Raw genomic sequence first — 6000 nt, 5'->3', positions numbered from 1 at the left:
AATCTTGGAAAACATTATACAAGCTATTAGTACACTATATGAAAAATGCATAAAAATACAGGACTTTTGGGAATGCAAATTCCAATCACCAAACAAGACTTTGCACAAATTCTTACAGGAACCTAATAACCATGGAGTAAACAATAGAGTACATGAAATTGCCTATCATCCAACACATGTGTCTGAAATCACACAGATTTAGTAGATTATAGGGCCACCATTTAAACTTCAATTGTTCATCCTTCTATGGGAGCTCTATTGAGAGCGCCCTGGCTGGCTGCATCACAGGGTGGTACAGTTACTGCAAAGAAATGGATCAGAGGTCAATCAACAGGACTATAAGAATGGCAGAGAGGATCACTAGAGTCTCCCTCCCGGCATCGATGAAATCTACAGGGATCGTTGTCTGAAGAAGGCGCACAAAATTGTTGGGGAACCTTTCCACCCTGCACACCCGTAGGGAAAGTCATATGGGAGTATCAGAGGCTGAGAAGCAGCTTCTTCCCAGGGACAGTGAAAATGCTGAACAACTAAAGGAACTGCTCATACTAACCACACGAGACTCTCATATTCACAAGACAAAATTTATTTATTTATACATATGTATACTTGTCCTGCATATGTATTGTTTATCTGCATATGTGCTGCGTCTTGTTGTGTGTTTGCATGTCTTGCTCTGAGGACCAGAGAACATTGTTTCGTCAGGTTGTATTTGGGGTGTATGGGCTGGAAGGGCCTGTTCTCTAAATTTAAAAAAATGTTATAACTGGGCCAAGAGGACACAGAGGTCACTAGATAAATAGAAGTTGAAGTTGCAGTTAAACATATAATAGAACATCTGGTGGGTATGTAGTATTCACTACTCCACACAATCTCATGCAGGAAAGCGTTTGGTCCACCAATGTGACAAGGCAATTCATTGATAGCATAATATTTTTCAGAATAGAGTAAAAGGTGTTCTCAATTCAAATACAAAATCCTTTTATAACCATGTGATCATTGCCATTTCTATATCTTAACAACTTTATTCTTATCCTAACCATTCAGCATTTTGAATGATGAAATAGAGTCACAGAATTACAGATAATGGAAATAGGTTCTTTGGAATACTTGCCTCGCTATCACAGACACCAGCAAATTTTATTTCTTCTGCAAACATTTTATATCCATATCCAGATTGTTCATGAACATAAAAACTGTTCCAGCACCATCTCTGCTATAAAAACACAATGAAATGCTGGAGGAACTCAGCTGTTCTTTCAGCGTCCATAGGAGTCAAAGATATATTGCTGACGTTTCAGGCCTGAGCCCTTCTTCAAGGAATAAGCAAAAATAAACAGAATGAATAAATCAATGGGAAAGGATGTGCTAGATAAGTGGAGGACCTTCAAAGGTGAAATTTTGAGGGTACAGAGTTTGTATGTTTCTGTCAGGATTAAAGGCAAGGTTAGCAGGCAGAGGATATCTTGGTTTTCAAGGGATATTGGGGATCTGTTTTGAAGAAGAGAGAGGTGTAAAGCAGTTATAGGCAACATGGAGCAAATTAGGTACTTGATGAGTATAAAAATGCAAGAAAAACCTCAAGAAAAAAATGAGGAAGGATTAAAGAAGACATGAGGTTGCTTTGGCACACAATGTGAAGGAACCCCCTATGGATTTCTACAGGTACAATATATTAGGAGCAAAAGGATAGTAAGGGACAAAATTGGTCCCCTCAAAGATCAGAGTGGTTGGCTTTGTATGGAGCCAAAAGAGATGGTGGGAGATCTTAAATTTTTTTTGATTAGTATTCACTTACAAAACAGGCACATGGCCATGGCAAATAAGCAAAACAAGCAGTGAGGTCATGGAACCTATACACATTAAAGAGAAGGAAGTGGTTGTTGTCTTAAAGCAAATAAGGGTGGATAGGTCCCCAAGGCCTGACAAGATATTCCCTTGGACTATGAGGGAGGCTAGTGTAAAAATTTTGGGGTATGGTGCCAGAGGATTGGAGGTTAGTTCATGTTATTCCATTGTTTGAAGAAGGCTCCAAAAGTAACCCTGGAAATTATAGGCCAGTAAGCCTGATGTCAGTAGTAGGTAAAATATTGGAAAGTGTTCTCAGAGAACAGATATACAACTATTTGGATAGCCAGAAACTGATTAGGGATAGTCAACATGGCTTTGTGTGAGATAGGTCATATTTAACCAATCATAGAGTTTTTTGAGGAGGTTACCAGGAATGATGATGAAGGAACAGCTGTGGATGTTGTCTACATGAACTTTAGTAAGGCCTTTGGAAAGGTCCCACATGGGAACTTAATTAGAAGGATTCAGACACTAGGTATTTATGGTGAAGTAGTGAACTGGATTCAATAATGGCTGGATAGGAGAAGTCAGAGAGTAGTGGTGGATCATTGCTTCTCGAAGGCCTGTAATTAGTGGTGTGCCTCAGGGATTGGTGCTGGCATCATTGTTGTTTGTTGTATATATCAATGATCTGAAGAGAATGTTGGATCAGCAAGTTTGCAGATGATTCTAAGATAAGAGGTGTTGTGGACAGCGAGGAAAGCTTGCAGAGGGATCTGGACCAGTTGAAAAACAGGGTTGTAAAGAGAGTTTTTGGAATATTGGCCTTCATAATTCAAAGTATTTAGTATAGGAGTTGGGATGTTATGGTAATAAAGAAACTTGGGTTATTTTATAACAACTATAATTTATTAGCTTTAGAACTCATGACCTTGTGGAGACATCCATTTTGAACCTAATCCTTGCTGCAATAACTCATCTCTGACTCCCTCTAGTAGTCAAGATGATCACCAGCACTCTATCATTATATCCCCTTTCCTAGAGATGTTTAATCTAACAACATGACATACGAATACAGTACACATTTCATTGTAAAGTTCAACAAAAGCATAAACTCAAACATCAGCAGCACAAACTTTTTAAGTGTGCAATTATTTTATTTTAGAGATTCAGACTGATAGCATGTGTGGATCTTCTTAACACAGGTGCTTATGTTGGCTCTACTGGTCCACTACTGTCAAGCACTGGTGGTATTTTATCTGTCTTGCTCGCCAGACAGGAGATCATTGCAAATGGCATCTCCAACAATACTGAATCTATAGCAACAGTTTGCTATGTCATGGTGCAAACGAGAGTCCAGCAGTATAACTGGATGGGTAGGTTGGGCTCATATGCCTTGGTTGGCAGCCAGCCTAAGAGATGGCAGGTTGGGCTCAGTAGCCTTGTCAGGGCATCCATCTAGGAGAAGGACACTCCCACATAACAGCTACGACCCAAGGACCTGGCTGTCACCGTCCCAACATGATAGGCGTGGCAGATAAACCCTGGGTGTAAAGAGTGAGGCTAGTACTGCACACACTGCACTCCACCAAAAAAATCCATTGCCCATGTCAATGATCCTTCCAAAATCTTTGTTCACAAAGCCAAGCCAAGAAGTGATAGTTAGAATGGTCTTCAGTCGTCCCCATTCTTCCTCGTGGTTGGACATCTACTTGAATTCACATTTGTCCTGTAACAACTTCCTCAGGTACATGTTTTGGAAGACCGGTTTGGTATGAACTCACAATGAAATTGACCATTCTCAGCATCCTCAATATCCATTTTTTGTCAGTGGGTCTGGGCATCTAAAATTGCTTTCACCTTGCTCTTGTCTGGCTCTATACCTGCCTCTGACAGTTTATCTCCCTGAAAGGTGTTTTCCTTCACAACAAACTGACATATTGCTCTCTTTAGCTTTAATCTGTATTTCTGGATGTGTTGTAGCACTTTGATGAGCCTCTTGTTGTGTTGTTCTTGTGTGGATCCCCATAGGATCATGCCATCCATGTACACACGTACCCCATTTATCCCTTCTATGATGTGCTCCATTGTCCTGTGGAAATTCCAAACAGCATCCTCAGTATCGGCAAAATGGTACATTAAATATACAGTGTTTTGTGATATATATTCTGGCAGATTTTATTTGCCAGAAGCCATGGGATGCATCTAATTTGGTGAAAAACTTTACAATTAAAAAAAAAGATATCTGGAAATTGATCCAGTATTTCCTCTACGTTGTTCCATGCATTGGTGCTGTTAATGTTGTACACTCTCTTGACTAGACTTAAGTTTACACATGCTTTGTCATCAAGCAGTGATTCATGTCCATCTGGGATACTTTACCTTTAACTTTCACCTTGAGTTTACATATACCTTCGTGTTGATGCCCTGTCCATTGTAGGCTTTGAACTGTACAGGATTTGTATGGATATATGGCTTTACCTTCATTGCCCTGATGTCACATTCACAGATCAAATTGGCCTTTGCTCCTGTGTTCAGCCTGAAAGGAATATTTGTTCCATTTGGATGCAATGACACAGTCCACTTCTCCTGCTTGTCTCTGTTCACACTTGGCTGTTCAGTGTCTGTGGGCTTAGAATCTTTCTGCACTACCATGCCACCATAGAGTGCATTACTGAGAGCAGTTTCTTCTATAGTGCGTACAGTGTGTACGCTTTCACTTATGTTTTGTTTCCTTTGGAAAAAAATTGCTTTGCATAATGGTTCTTCCCTTTGCACTTATTACAGGCTTTTCCATAGGCAGGGCATTGTTTTGGTACACGTTGAGTGCCACATCATTTACTATTTAACTTTTTGTTGTTCCCGATATCTTGTTTTATGTTTATGTTCAGACAATGTGGCTATGACTAAGCCTTCATTTTCACTGGCTTTTGCACTATCACTGAACTTTTTCATGTGCTGCAGAGTTATTTCACTGGTGTGACACATCTTCACAGCACCAGCTAAGGTAAGCTCTGTCTCTCGCAGCAACCTCTCTCTCACTTTCTTATCAATAATCCCAAACACAATTTGATCACAGATCTGTGAATCTTGCAGCTATCCAAAATTGCATGTGTCTGCAGCTGCGTGCACGTGTGAAACACTTACCTCTTGAACATTTCATTTTTCTTTGGCGGACAGTGTTCATTAAACATCTTGATAATCTTGTCAAATTTGTCCTGGTCAGCTGCCTCAGCAAAAACAAATGTGTTGAAAACCTCTAGTGCTTGAAGTCCTGGCATGGTAAGTAGCAGTGCAATTTTCCTTGCATCAAGTTTGCTATCAAGTCCCGTGTCTTGCAGATCCAGCATAAATTATTGCTTGAACAACCTCCACTCGTGGTCAACATTTCTAGTCCAATTTACAGCATCAGAAACCTTTATCTTTACACTCTTCATGTTTTCTGCTGCTATCTACTGATTCTCACTCTGCATACACCTGGTGTTTCTAACAGTCCTGGTGTTTCTAACATTCCTGGTACCATATGATGTTTCTTTTATTGTAATAAAGAAATTTGGGTGCTCTTTTTGTAACATGAATAAAAGCTCTCACGACTGGAGGGAGAACAAATGTTTTTATTAGCTTATAACTAAGGGTAATCTTCAGAAGGGTTCACAGATCCAGCAGGTAGTCATCGATGGTCTCTCCTGGCCGCTTCTGATGTGGAGCGAGATCGTGCCTCGCTAGGACCTTGTTCTGTGACTTCAGGTACTTTGTCTTCAATGCCTCAATAGCAGCGTCATACGTAGTCTCTGATGACTTTATACGCTTTCGTTCCTACCCTCGAAATGAGTACAGACCTCCTGAGTTTATTGGTGTGGAATACGTCTCTGGTCGTGTTCAGGTAGCTCTGGAAGCAATCTAGCCAGTACCTGAACCCCTTAGCTGCGTTGGAGGACAGAGGGTCTATCATCAGCACCCCTGGCTTGAGCAGTGCTTCCATCTTCTAGGGAATAAGCTAATAAAATTGTAGCGTGAATAAAAGCTCTCACGACCGGAGGGAAACAAATGCTTTTATTAGCTTATAACTAAGGGTAGGGTTCAACAGTACTCTTCAGAAGGGTTCTGGGTTTAGGAGGGAAACCAGGTTTATATGTGGCAGGTGGGGGTGGAGCCAGGAAGAAGGGCCAGCCATCAGCATGACTGCTTTTATAGCAACTATAATTTATA

This window comes from Narcine bancroftii, chromosome 4, assembly GCF_036971445.1.
Source record: "Narcine bancroftii isolate sNarBan1 chromosome 4, sNarBan1.hap1, whole genome shotgun sequence".
Classification (NCBI taxonomy): domain Eukaryota; kingdom Metazoa; phylum Chordata; class Chondrichthyes; order Torpediniformes; family Narcinidae; genus Narcine; species Narcine bancroftii.
This window is presented reverse-complemented; position numbering follows the sequence as displayed.